The following is a 14,390-nucleotide window of genomic DNA, read 5'->3' as shown; positions in this document are numbered from 1 at the left end:
ATCAGGGCAGGTGGCTAAGAGCAGAAGCAGAATCTTATGGAACAAAAAGTTGAGATTTATAAGCACTTCAGGAAAGTAGGAGCGTAATGAATTTAAATTGGCCAAGTTGAATGTGAGACAGGTAAAAACAAGAAGACACAGTCATTCATCTCTTTAACAAGAACCCTTCCGTTATACTTCCTGCTGTGAGAATATAAATGTACTGACATAAATCGTTTAAGGCAGTCTAGGCAGCAAAGTTTAAGGTGAGTCAACAGAGTTTGCACCCTGGGACAATGCAGATGGATACTGAGCTATTCCTGCACTCATTTCTCCTTCTGACTTGAACCTGTGTTCCAGATGCTGTTCTAGAGAGAGACGGGAATAAACAGAACTGAAGAGGTCTCTCCTCTCTGGGGACACACAGCGTGGAAGGGAAAATAAGCAGAACATCAGAGAGACAGTCACATCAAGGCCAACCAAGGGCAATGAGGTCAGCAGAACAGGGTGGTGCTGTGGTGAAGCTGGGGTCCTCAGCTCCCAGACCCTGGGTCTCAAGAGTGTGCGAGCCCCACGAGCTGCCGCGAGGTGCTGCCCCACGGTAGGTGTGCAGTGACCCCGGCGCCAGTGTGCGTGAAGACCGCACTGTGCAGCTGGGACACCCGGCCAGAACAGTCTCCTGGAAGGCTGAAAATCAGAGTGATTGAAGGAAGTGTTGTTCTTAAGTTGGAAGACACTTTTATTTCTGATTTTATAACTTAAAATATAAAATATGTCTAGCAATGAACTTGTTCGGCCTTGAAATTTCATCATGTCCTGGATAGGAAGTTTGAATTCCTTTAAAAAAAAACGAGTGATAAATGTCTTTATAGCAAACATTCTTCATGATATAACGTTAAAAACAAACAGATGTTCTGCTTGGCTTCAGAAATATGTTGTAATTACTAACACATATGTAACACATGCTAACACATAGAAAGTTCTAGTGTAGCTATGACCTAAAATATTAATGGTGTGTCATCTTTGCACATACATACAAAGAATGCTAACCATATTTTTAATTTTGAGATATGGCTTAAGATTATTACAAAAAAGCACTAAAGATATGACATGGTCAAAGACACGTAAAGCCTGGAATTATAAGGAAATAACTATACCAGGAATCAGGCCTGGGTGCCCACCTTGATCTCCAATGATTAGTTTACAGCCATTTTACTTGTCTGGGATCACTTGATTCAATCATAAAATAATGTGTCTGGAACAGATCAGTGGTTTTCAAGGGGTCTGTGGCGCCCTGGGGTGGAAATGTCCCTGAAGAAGTGCACTCTCCTTCAGACAGAGCAACTTTGCTACCTTCAGAAAGATTAGCTGCTCCTGCCCTCCCATGCTTTTTCTTAGAACCAATGGACAGGTGCTATCTGACTCACAAACCAAGTTTTAAGATTCACAAAGAACATGCTCCTAAGTCCCTGGTCCTTCCCTAACCCTTGGCCCAACTCCCCTTCACTCCTACAAGACATGGCTGGAGAGCCTTGGCCTGAGCAAAGGCTTCTCAGGTGCATGGATTACAGCTGCCCGGACGTGGCCAGCCTCCCTGTGTGCTGGGCAAGGAGGTCTAGTTGGCACGTCTGCTCCTTTGCAGCCCCACCACAGTGGGGTGGGGCTGCTGTCCTCTGACCAGAAACACCCGGGAAAGCAGGTGGCTGAGGGAGCACAGGTGAGGACGCTGCGGCAAGAGTCGGTGGGTGCCACTTGGAAGCAACATGGGGCATGTGGCTGAGCCTGGACTTACTCTGCTTCTTCTGACTGAAGTCCAAAAAGCGGAAAGTCTGGACACCTGAGTGGGCGCTGGGCACCTGGTATAGTGGGTGCTGCCAACAGAGGTGAGCAAGGTCCAACGCCCTCTCTGTGGGCTTGCACTGTCCACTGACCCCACACATCACCTAGGGAGTCAGCCTCATCAAGTCAAAGTTAATTACTCCTTAAGATGACTGCTTTCATTAACATAGAAAAAAAGAAAAAAATTCCTTTTTTGTAGTGTCTTTGTCTGGCTTTGGTATCAGGGTAATGCTGGCCTCACAGAATCAGTTTGGAAGTTTTCCTTCCTCTTTTATTTTTGTGGAATAGTTTGAGAAGAATAGGTATTAGCTCTTCTTTAAATGTTGCGTAGAATTCACTTGTGAAGCCGTCTGGTCCTGGACTTTTGTTTGTTGTTGGGAGTTTTTTGATTAGTGATTCAATGTCTTTGCTGGTTACTGGTGTGTTCAAATTTTCTATTTCTTCCTGTTTCAGTTTTGGGAGCTTATGTTTCTAGGAATTTATCCATTTCTTCAGGGTTGTCCAATTTGTTGGGAAATAATTTTTCCTAATACTCTCTTATAATCCTTTCTATTTCTGTGGTGTCAGCTATTATGTCCCCTCTCTCATTTCTGATTTTATTTGAGTTCTGTCTCCTTTCTTCTTGATGAGCCTGGTAAAAGGTTTATCAATTTTGTTTACTTTTTCAAAAAACCAACTGCTGGTTTCATTGATCTGTTCTATTGCTTTTTACTCTATTTCATTTATTTCTGCTCTAATCTTTATTATTTCTTTCCTTCTACTGGTTTTGGGTTTTGTTCTTTTTCTAGCTCCTTTCTGTGTAAGGTTAGGTTACTTGAGATTTTTCTTGCTCCTTGCGGTAGGCCTGTATTGCTCTAAACTTCTCTCTTCGAACAGCTTTTCCTGCATCCCAGTGATTCTGGACCGTTGTGTTTTCATTTGTCTCCATGTACTTTTTTGATTTCCTCTTTCATTTCTTGGCTGACCCATTCATTGGTTAGCAGCATGTTATTTAGTCTCCATGTAATTTTCAGACTTTTTCTTTTGATTTCTAGTTTCATAGTGTTGTGATCAGAAAAAAATACATGATATGATTTCAATCTTGAGACTTAGACTTGTTTTGTGACCTAATATGTGCCCTATTCTGCAGAATGTTCCATGTACACTTGAAAAGAATATGTATTCTGCTGGTTTTGGATGGATTGTTCTGAATATATCTGTTAGGTCCATCTGGTCAAATGTGTTGTTCACAGCCACTGTTTCTGTGTTGAATTTTGGTCTGGATGATCTGTCCATTGATGCTGTAAGTGGGGTGTTAAGGTCCCCTATTATTAGAAAAGTCCATATTAGTATCTCTGATGAATACAGATGCAAAAATCCTCAAAATATTAGCACCTAAATCCAAAACTATGTTAAAAAAATAATTCACCATGATCAAGTGGGATTTAATCCAGGGATGCAAGGATGCTTCAATATTTGCAAATCAATCAACGTGATACATCACATCAATTAGAGAAAGGATAAAAATCACAGATCATCTCAACAGACACAGAAAATGCATCTGACAAAGCACAACACACACTCATGATAAAAAACCCTCAACAGAGGCGCCTGGGTGGCTCAGTCAGTTAAGCGTCTGCCTTCGTGATCTCAGGGTCCTGGGATCGAGTCCCACATGGGGCTCCCTGCTCTGTGGGGAGCCTGCTTCTTCCTCTTCCTCTGTTCCTCCCCCTGCTTGTGCTCTACTCTCTATCTCTCTCAAATACAATAAAATCTTAAAAAAAAAATCCCTCAACAAAATAGGTTTAGAAGGAACATACTTCAACCTAATAAGACCATATACGAAAAACCCACAGCAAACATCACACTCAATGGGGAAAAACTAAGAGCTTTCCTTTTAAGGTCAGGAATAAGACAAGGATGTTCAATCTCACTACTCTATTCAACACATACTGGAAGTACTAGCCACGGCAATCAGACAAGAAAAAGGAATAAAAGGCATCCAAATTGGTGAGGAAGAAGTAAAACTTACCCTATTTGCAGATGAAATGATACTACATATAGAAAACACTAAAGATTCCATCACAAAACTACTAGAACTGATAAATGAATTCAGTAAAGTCACAGGGTATAAAATTAATATACTTGCATTCCTATACACTAACAATGAAGCAACAGAAAGAGAAATTAAGAAAACAATCCCATTTACAATTACACCAAAAATAAAATATCTAGGAATAAACTTAACCAAAGAAGTGAAAAACCTGTACTCCAAAATCTATAAAACACTGATGAAAGAAACTAAAGACAACACAAACAAGTGGAAGGATATTCCATGCTCATGGATTGGAAGAACTAATATTGTTAAAATGTCATACTACCCAAACCAATCTACAGATTTACAATCCCTACCAAAATACCAACAGCATTTTTCACAGAACTACAATAATTCTGAAATTTGTGTGGAACCACGAAAGACGCCGAATTATTAAAGCAATCTTGAGAAGGAACAAAGCTGGAGGTATCACAATCCCAGATTTCAAGATATACTACAAAGCTGTAGGAATCAAAACAGAAAGAGACACATTGAGGGGCGCCTAGGTGGCTCAGTTGGTTAAGTTGGTGACTCTCGGTTTCGGCTCAGGTCATGATCTCAGGGTTGAGAGACCGAGCCCTATGTCAGGCTCTATGCTGGGCGTGGAGCCTGCTTGGGATTCTCTTTCTCCCTCTCCCGCACACTTGTGCTCACTTTCTCATTCAAAAAAAGAAAGAAAGAGACATGTTGATCAATAGTACAGAATACAGAGCCCAGAAATAAATCCATCCTCATATGATCAATTAATCTACAACAAAGGAGACAAGAATATATAATGAGGAAAAGAGAGTGTCTTCAACAAATGGTGTTGAGAAAACTGGACAGTTACATAAAAAAGAATGAAACCGGACTTTCTTATCCCATACACAAAAATAAACACAAAATGGATTGAAAACCTGTATGTGAGACCCAAAACCATAAAACTCCTAGAAGCAAACACAGGCAGTAATTTCTCTGACTTCAATCAAAACGTTTTTCTGGCTATGTCTCCTGAGAGAAATGAAAGCAAAACTAAACTACTGGGACAACACCAAAATAAAAAGCTTTTGCACAACAAATGTAACCATCAATGAAACAAAAAAGCAACCTACTGAATTTGAGAAGATATTTGCAAATGATATATCTGATAAGGGATTGATAATCTAAAATATATAAAGAACTTACACAACCCAACACCCCAAAAACAAGTAATCCAATTGTAATGGGCACTAGATCTGAATAGACATTTTTCTAAGGAAGACATACAGATGGCCAACAGACACATGAAAAGATGCTCAATATTACTAGTCATCAGGGAAATGCAAATCAAAACCTCAATGAGATACCACCTCACGCCAGTCAGAATGGCTAAAATCAAGAAGACAAGAAGTAACAAGTGTTAATGAGGATGTGGAGAAAAAGGAACCCTTGTGCACTGTTGGTGGGAATGTGAATTGGTGCAGCCAGTATGGAAAACAGTCTGGAGGTACCTAAAAAAATTAAAAATAGAACTACCATATGATCCAGTAATTTCACTGTTGGGTATTTACCCAAAGAAAATGAAGACACTAATTTGAAAAGATATATGCACCCCTATCTTTATTGCAGCGTTATTTACAATAGCCATGATATGCAGCCCACGTGTCCAATAGATGAATGGGTAAAGAAGATGTGGTGTATATATACAATGGAATATTAGTCAGCCACAGAAAGAATGAAATCCTGCCATTTGCAACAACATAGACAGACCTACAGGGTGTAATGCTAGGTGAAATAAGCCAGACTAAGACAAATACCATATGATTTCACTCATATGTAGAATTTAAGAAACAAAGAATGAAAGAAAAAAGAGACAAACAAAAAACCAGCCTTTTAAATACAGAGAACAAACTGGTTGCCAGAGGGGAGGTGAGTGAGAGGGAGGGGTGAAACAGGTGAAGGGGCTTAAGAGTACGTTTATCGTGATGAGCATTGAATAATGTGTAGAATGTTGAATCAATATACTGTACACTTGAAGCTAATACTGTATGTTAATTATACTTCAATTAAAAAAAAAAAAAACCATGACAGGGCGCCTGGGTGGCTCAGTCGTTGGGCGTCTGCCTTCAGCTCAGGTCATGATCCCAGGGTCCTGGGATCGAGTCCCACATCGGGCTCCCTGCTCTGCGGGAAGCCTGCTTCTCCCTCTACCACTCCCCCTGCTTGTGTTCCTGCTCTCGCTGTGTCTCTGTCAAATAAATAAATAAAATCTTAAAAAAAAAAAAAAAAAAAGACAAAAACTACCCACGGCGCTAGTTGAAATCTGCCTCTGCACAGTGTCCTCTGGTACGTATGCATGGACACTTCTAAGAGCAGTGAGGTCAGCATGATTAGCCCATTCACACGTAAGAGTGTGATTATTCCAATAACCATTCAATAGTATGTAGTATAAACCTTTAAATTCATTGTGGGGGGCGCCTGGGTGGCTGTCGGTTAAGCATCTGACTCTTGATTTCAGCTCAGGTCATGATCTTGGGGTCGTGGGATCGAGCCCTGTGGCGGGCTCCACACTCAGCGGTAGTCTGCTGGACATTCTCTGACTCTGCCCCTGCCCATGCTTGCATGCACACACGTGCTCTCTCAATAAATAAATAAATAAATAAATAAATAAATAAATAAATAAATAAATATTCTTTAAAAAAATTCATTGGGAAGGGCTAATAAATCTTAACACTTGTTTTAAGATAACTTTAGATTTGGCTAGTATGTGAAAATTTAAGCCACAGATGATTAGCTAAAGGATAAACCCCCCAACTTTTACTGGTGGCTCGTGTAGTACTGTGTGCTGTAGGCAAAAATGGCTTCCCTGAACTGACAAATTCAGGGAAACAAAGAAAGCCTGTGGTACAACATGGGAGGTAACTGGCACTGAATTCAGAGCAGTGAAGAGCATCAGGCTTGAGGGACCCTGACATAGGATCTGAGTCAGCAGAGTGGAGGGGATGAGCAGAGGTGAGGAGGGCTCAGGAGAGCAGACTTAGCACAAGGAGAAGCGAGGGCACCGTGAGCTCTGAGGGAGGAAGGTCAAGAGAGCAACGGTGTCAGGAAGGGATATGAGCCAGCACGGCGGGGCTGGTGAGACCAGCACAGGTGACAGGAGGAAGAGCAGAAACAGGGACGGGTGTGATGCCGGGACAGCTGGCTGCCAGCCAAGAGACACAAGAGAAGGGAGCCAGAGAGAACAGCTCATGCCTCAGGGACGATGCAGAGAGGCTGACAGGAGGGGACAGTTTGGGCAAGAACACGCTGAATTTGGGGGTTGCCACAGAGTTCAGGCAGGACAATAGAAGGATTGGGAAAGACGGGAATCCACAGGCAAGGACAACTCTGAGAGGAGATGGGCAGGGGAGCTGAACCCTAATGGGCACTGGCTCCTGATGTCAAGGGAGCGAAGGAGCCAAGCCCACTGCCAGTTTCCATCTGACCACATGGAGCTTCTGGGGTACAAGACGAGATACGCCTAGAAGCCTGGCCCCCTCTCACCTGGCACTCGGGACAGGTGCCACCACCCTGGTGACAAATCTTGTATCATGAGTTAGGTGTGCATTGATTATTTATTGCATGTGTGGTGCTGCGTAGTAGACGGACAGGGGGTATATCATGTTTCTCCAAAATGGCTGTAAAACTAGAAGAACAGAGACAAGTTGTTTCTTGGATCCCTCCATTCTGAGCACCAAATTGGTGCTAAACTGACTGCTGAACCCAGGTCTGAACTGATCAGCTCATGAGCCCTCCAGCACTGGTATCAACACTGCTCCTAAACAAAACAGAAGGGAATCTGCAAACTCTGAGGACTTTTAAAGGAAAAGTGAGACACTGAACTGAAAAAGATTTATACAGGGTCCTAAAATTAATAAAGAATAATTTGTCTTATTAATATTTCCTGACATGGACATCAGAAAACACAGAGTATTTTATAAACAACTAAGCCGTGCTTTGACAACTGGTAATACTCCGTAACCAACTGATTGTTCTGCATAATAACAACATCGACTATGTTCTCGAAAGCCATCATTTAAATATACCATGAATTACTAGGTTCATGGATGCTGACATAAAAGGAACTGCTCAAATTCTGCTGTTTCAGTGAAACCTCAAAGGGCGGTTAAAGCCCTCTCTGACATCTATTCCGCCTCCTTCCCTTATTTAGAAGACAGAAAGTTTCCTCGTAGGAGATATATTTACAGACTGAAGATGACTGAATTATTCTTCTGTCCATAGCTGAATGTAAATTCAGATCCTCAGTCAACCTAAAATTCAAAAACATTAAAAGTGTGCATGAGGGGCGCCTGGGTGGCACAGTGGGTTAAGCGCCCAACTCCTGATTTTGGCTCAGGTCATGATCTCAGGGTCGTGAGATGGAACAGCGCATGGGGCTCTGTGCTGGGCATGCAGCCTGCTTAAGATTCTCTCTCTCCTCTCCCTCTGCCCCTCTCCTCCCTACTCCCTAAAACGAAACAAAACAAAAAACACACACATGGAAATAGAAGTTTCTGGACAGCTCTAACCTATACAAGAGGACTCCAGGGTCTGCAAATCCAGAAGTCTACTGAAACATGAGGTCCGGGCGCCTGTGTGGCTCAGTCGTTACGCGTCTGCCTTTGGCTCAGGTCATGATCCCAGGGCCTAGGATCGGGTCCCACATCGGGCTCCCTGCTTGGCAAGAAGCCTGCTTCTCCCTCTCCCACTCCCCCTGCTTGTGTTCCTGCTCTCGCTCTCTCTCTCTCTGTCAAATAAATAAATAAAATCTTAAAAAAAAAAAAAAGAAAAAAGGAACATGAGGTCCATCTCTTACAGTTAAAAATCAAGAACAAGTATCATGGTTCTGACCTGGAGTCCTTATTAGCTGTGGACTTGGTCATGTTACTTAGACTCTGATTTCCAGTGTCCTCACCCATGAAACTGGGGGGAACACCATCTACCTCCCCAGGCTGCTGGGAAGGTCAAATGAGGGGCCACCCATGACTGTGCTGGGCACAGGGTGGACAAAGGATCAGGTGAGCATCCATTCCTTCACTGATAAGGTGTCAGGAAACCTGCAGGCAGGGAGGTTCGGTGACTTGCTCAAGGCTGCCTGGACTCTTAATATGGTAGATATTAATTATTCAAGGTAATTGATTCCTTAGATTGTGAAATATAGTGGGGAAAGGAGTGGGCGTATGGCACAGGCCAGGGGTCAGCAGGACGCTGTAGCACGTCCACGGCTCTTCCAAACCTGGAGCCTTTGTTCACACCCTCCGCACAGAGAAGAGTGCAAGCAGGCACGCACAGCCAGGGTCTCCATAAACACACAGTGCGTGTGGGATGCAACAGAGTCCAAACTACTCTTCATCACAGACAGGAGTAATTTAGAAGCTGATTTGAAAAAAATCCTGATTATTATAAGAAAGAAGAGTAAGTCTTACTTATAAATGTGATTCACTGTGATTACTTATAACACCTAAAATGGAGGAAAAACTATTTAAAATAGCCAGCCAAACTAGAAGAGTATGTGATCAAGAAAGGTGTCCTGCAGGTAAGATTCCACCTCAGATACCCCGCAAGGGGGTCTGCAGGAATACAGTCCATCTGCAAGCAAGCCTTGGCCCCCCCATCACGCAGCCGGGCGCGGCAGGCCACATGGTCCCCCGGGGGAGCTCGAGCATTTCGTGGCTGTCCCTGCAGTCCACTGTCAATAGGGCAGTCATGTGTTAGCACACGTCGGAGCCCGTGCGTCTGAATGCTTCAGCATGTTACTCACATGTCTCTAACATGTTACTCACATGTCTCTGCCCTGATGTGCCGAACAGGAACGGTCGAGACTGTGCACCATGCTGGAATTTGGTCTGTCACACAGTGTTATTTGCAAAGAAGCGAATGCTTCTAGCTCTGTAAATAGGCCTCAGTGATCACACAACTGAAAATTAAAGGCATGACTATTTCTTCTTTGAAGTTACATTTCTCTCTACATGAAAGTGGATACAATCAAAACTTAAGAGTCGAGCATATTTTTTCCTTTACACAAAATGTGAAGAATGTGAATCCACACAAGGGAAAGCGTACTGCATTAAAAATAACATGTGATTGCACCAAACACGTCTTAGTTTGGAACAGAAAAGGAATGCATCATGCTATTGAAATGTCATGGTGTGTTTCTAAGTAACAGAGTCTCTGCGGTCAAATAAACTTACATTAAACTATCAATTGATAGAAGCAAAACTTTTTATAAGAATCTGCTAAAGGTTGATTTGTTTTACATAAGTTGAGAATTACATTCAAAATTACCAAATTTATACTGTCTGAAATACTAATTCTGGGGCAGTAGTTCTTAACTATTTGAAGGACGGACCCCTGTGAGGGTATGAGGCGAGCTGTGATAAGCCCTCCACGAAGAAAAACACACGTCTACTAAGACTTCACATGTATCAAGAGGCTCATAAAGCCTCTCTCAATCCTCTAGGGATTCACGCACCGTGGTTAGGAAACCCTGTGTAGGGGAACAGCTTACTTAACTTAAAATTTTACATGTAAATATTTCACTAGAGGTAAGGATAAACAAGTTAAAATTAAGGCAAACTGCCTTTTCCCCTCCACAGTTATTTAGCAATATTTTTAAGGCCAAAGACAAGTTGAAAGGACAATACAATGACCACCTCTATACTCTTCACCTACATTCACCAATTTACACTGTTTTGTCTATTCATTTTATCTCTTTCTCCCTCCCACGTCCATGTCCATACACGCATAAGAATTTGCAAGGGACAGGCTGGACCATCCGAATGCAAGCTGTGGATGTCTTAAGACTGTCGCCCAGAACCAGAGGAGGAAACTCTGAGAACACGGATAGCTCCTGATGTGACCATGGGGCAACGATCACAATCACTCACATCAGCAAACCCAGGACTGTCTCACCACAGCCCATACTCAGAGTTCCCCACTGTCCAACCATGCCCTCAGGGGCTGTGTGTGTGACCCAGAGTTTAACACGCGGACCCTCCAGTCTCCTGTGTGTGACCTACGACGGTAACCCCTGCCCAGGGCAGTCTCGGCCCTTCGCTGTTCTGAAGGGTCCCAGCCAGCTCTCTTGTAAAATGTCCCCTGTTTGCATTTGTCTGACTGGACGTAGATAAAACATGTCTGACAGGAATCCCACACAGGTGATGTTGGGCAGGCCCATTACTGGTGATTCTGAGACATTTGGTTGAGGTGGTACCATCTTTCCCTGGTAATTAGAAACAGTCGTCTGTGTGAATATTGCCATCCAGTGACCCTCCATATAGTGGTCTGGGCTTCCACTATCTTTGCCTAAATCAGTTAGCACACTGGAGACGTCCCAGCAGGTGACTGTCGAGCTCCTTCTGTCCTGATCAGCCGGCATTCTTCTGTAGGAAAAGCGCTGTCCCACGGACTCTCTTTTCCCTGTTATTGTAATAACATTTGCATCTGACATGCAATAATCCATGGCCACCCCGTGCTCCGTAAGGTGCTCACGCGGTCTCTTCACGCTGGCTTCCACACTCTGTCCACGTGTCCGCGGGAAGCTGTGCACTCTGATGCTGGCTTCCACACTCTGTCCACGTGTCCGCGGGAAGCTGTGCACCCTGATGCTGGCTGGTGTGAGATGTTTCAGGCACATCTCATGCCTTCCCTGGCCCCAACCTGTTACTCGTCATTTCTCCTAGGAGCCTTGGTCCTTCTAGTGGGAAATGGTCCTTAGAAACACAGATGTGGAAGTCAGATGCATGAGCATTCAGGTCTTCTCAGTGGAAAGAGCTAGAAAGTTTATTTGAAGCAAAACTATTACTTGTGCCCTTTCCTCAAAGCAAACTGACTTTTGAGACATTGTTTAAAAGATCTGACACCCACACAATATTATAAACTTATTGCAATAAGTCCTTCAATATCCATAAATTCAACTCAATTCATTTTAAATGACAATTCACGTCATTAACTCATTTTCAGAGCAAACCCTCCAACGGCCTGAGGGCACAGGGGGTAGGGGAGGGAGGGCAGCCGGGAACCAGGGACCAGGAGCCCGCAGGAAGGAGGCTGCTGCCACCAGCTCAGCCAATGGCTGGAACTGCCCAGGACATCAGGGCCAGCTTTGTCAGACTGGTTTTTTAAGATATGCTGTAAATTTGGACTTTGACATAAAATTTCCTGTTTTTTAAAAAGACCATATGCTCCAAACAAAACACATCTGCAGGCTGAATACTGTGCACACGTCATGACCTGCAGTGTAAGTAATTAATCCTAAACCAGAGAGCCCTGTCCTTCCTGAGCGTATCCCCTAGGCAACCTCCGGTTACACAGGAAGAGCATACAGTTTACATCCTCAGGTTTGATGGCCCAGAACCTTCCTAAAATCATACTTGCAAGGCCAGCCCCCTCACAACCCTCAGGGCTTCTCCCACAGCTCTTTCCTGCTTTTCCTCACAGCACTTAACACCGTTTTGTGGAATGAGCGATCGACCACACGATTCCTCGTAGCGACTGCGAGATGCTATACGATCCACTCCACTGCACTCAGAAGCCAGGGGCAGAAGGCACAGAAGTGCCAGAAGCCGCTGGACAGACATCACACAACTCAGCCTCCTGGTGATTCCTGAGCTTTGAAAGGCGTCTCTTGAGGCCACAGACACCCTCCTCCCCACCTACTTCATTCCTAATTTGTAGGAGATGATTCCCAAGGGCCTTTCCAGTTCTCCTTTGTTCGGACCAAGATCGCTGCTCCCCATTTCCACACTAGGAGAAGGCCAGGAAGGAGTCTGAGAAATTATATGCAAGGGTGCCTGGTGGTGCAGTCAGTTGGGTGTCGGACTCTTTGTTTTGGCTCAGGTCATGGTCCCAGGGTTCTGGGATCGAGCCCCGCGTCGGGCTCCCTGCTCCGCGGGAAGCCTGCTTCTCCCTCTCCCACTCCCCCTGCTTATGTTCCCTCTCTCGCTGTCTCTCTATCAAATAATAAAATCCTAAAAAAAAAAAATTCTCCAGTTCTTAGAGCAAAGCCTAACGAGGGAAAAACAAAACAATAAAGATAACAAACAAATGTGTAGGAAAAAACTGGGTCCCATCCATAGGATGCCTACAGGAACCAAAACTGGAAGATCTTCTCCTGAGGACGCTTTAGGGAAGAGGAGGCATATGGCTGTGTCTGGATGACACAGCACGGATGTGGAGAAAACCTGCAGCGTCTTTCCCGGAGGCGCGTATGCATGCAGGCCTTCTCCGCAGGGCTGTGGGGGGGGGGGGGGGGGGGGGGGCCCGGGCCCTGAGTCTGCAGAACAGGGCAAACAAGCCAAATACACAACCACCCCTGGCACTACTCCTGGGCCTCCTTCCCCCAGGCCTTCGACCAAGGATCCAAGCAAGGTGCAGAAGGAAGCCAGGGCAGGGGGCTCGCAGTGGAGGGAGGTGGGAAAGGCCGTCATACACCCTCAGCAAAGCAATCTCCTGGGATGTCCTCCGGCTCTCTAGACCAGGAGGCAGAGGCAGAGGTGGGAGCACGTGTCCCACTGACAGGAGGAGCTAACCCTCAGCCCCAGATGGGGCTGCCATGTGAAAACAGGAGCCACACACTGGCAAAGCTTAGCTTGTTGAGAGTAGTGGAAACCCCCTAATTCTAAGAACAGCAATTCCAAACAAAAACACATACACAAGAGCCTCACACGACAGAGGAAAGCATGTGTGAACGTTCACAGCTGCGCCCCACACGGGAATATGTATGTGAACTCTGACTCGGGGCACAGTCACACAGCACTGAGAATGAACCACAACCCCTTGGACGGATGTCAAACAGCCAACGCAGGGTGAAGAAAGCCAGACCCCAGAGTGAGTTGCCATGTGCCGCACTTACAGAGAGCAGGGAACGCGGTGTGTGCTTGAAGCCAGGAAGCCAGCTTCCTCCTCTGAGGAAGCTCGGGGGGAGGGCCGGGGGGCTTCCAACCAGCACCCGGTTTGTGAACATTAACCGAGCTATACCATTATGATGTGTTATTTATTTTTGTAATATACACTTATTTAAGTTAAAAAACAAAACAAAACATGGTGCAGGACAAACAGAACTCTGCTCTGATGAAACCAGGTTCGTACGTACAGTTCAGCCCTCAGGATGTCTCAGTTCATCCAGGTAACGGATACACGTCTGAACTAAACACAACTGCGTCCGTGGGAGCACGAGCACTGGACCCAAACAGGACTCTCCGTGGAGGCCGGCAACGGGGCCAGCACACTCCAGGTCCACGGAAGGGCATTTTCTTTATGGGGGGCTGGCCGCCCATCCCTCGGAGGCACCACCTGCTCTCTGGGCCGTGGCTGCCTCACTTCCACACGCCCCACTTCTCTGCGAGGTGGGAAAGGACAGATTCTTTATGGCAGGAGAGTGCCGGCCCTGCTAACCCACGGGAAACACACTCTGAAAACAGGTTGGCCCCCAACTCTGGGCACCAGATCCCCTACAGCTACCTGTCACTGTGAGTCGTTCTCAGCAGACAGAAGAGACCCT

At 45.0% G+C, this 14,390-nt stretch overlaps 2 protein-coding genes across 5 annotated transcripts in view; one reads left to right on the top strand and one right to left on the bottom strand.

Annotated features, from left to right (window-relative positions):
- Positions 1-736, top strand: part of ECM2 (extracellular matrix protein 2) — a 34,885-nt gene extending 34,149 nt beyond the window's left edge. The window contains exon 11 of one of the 2 annotated variants that reach the window (XM_032397782.1): positions 340-736. The gene's annotated coding sequence lies outside the window, so the exon portion shown is untranslated. The remainder of the gene's footprint in view (positions 1-339) is intronic. The other variant, XM_032397780.1, reaches the window with a different exon arrangement.
- Positions 1-14,390, bottom strand: part of CENPP (centromere protein P) — a 241,093-nt gene that overhangs the window by 72,600 nt on the left and 154,103 nt on the right. The window lies entirely within an intron of this gene.

This window comes from Phoca vitulina, unplaced genomic scaffold (assembly GCF_004348235.1).
Source record: "Phoca vitulina isolate PV1807 unplaced genomic scaffold, GSC_HSeal_1.0 scaffold104, whole genome shotgun sequence".
Lineage (NCBI taxonomy): Eukaryota > Metazoa > Chordata > Mammalia > Carnivora > Phocidae > Phoca > Phoca vitulina.
The sequence above is the reverse complement of the archived record's forward strand: the minus strand, read 5'-3'. Positions and strand labels throughout refer to the sequence as shown.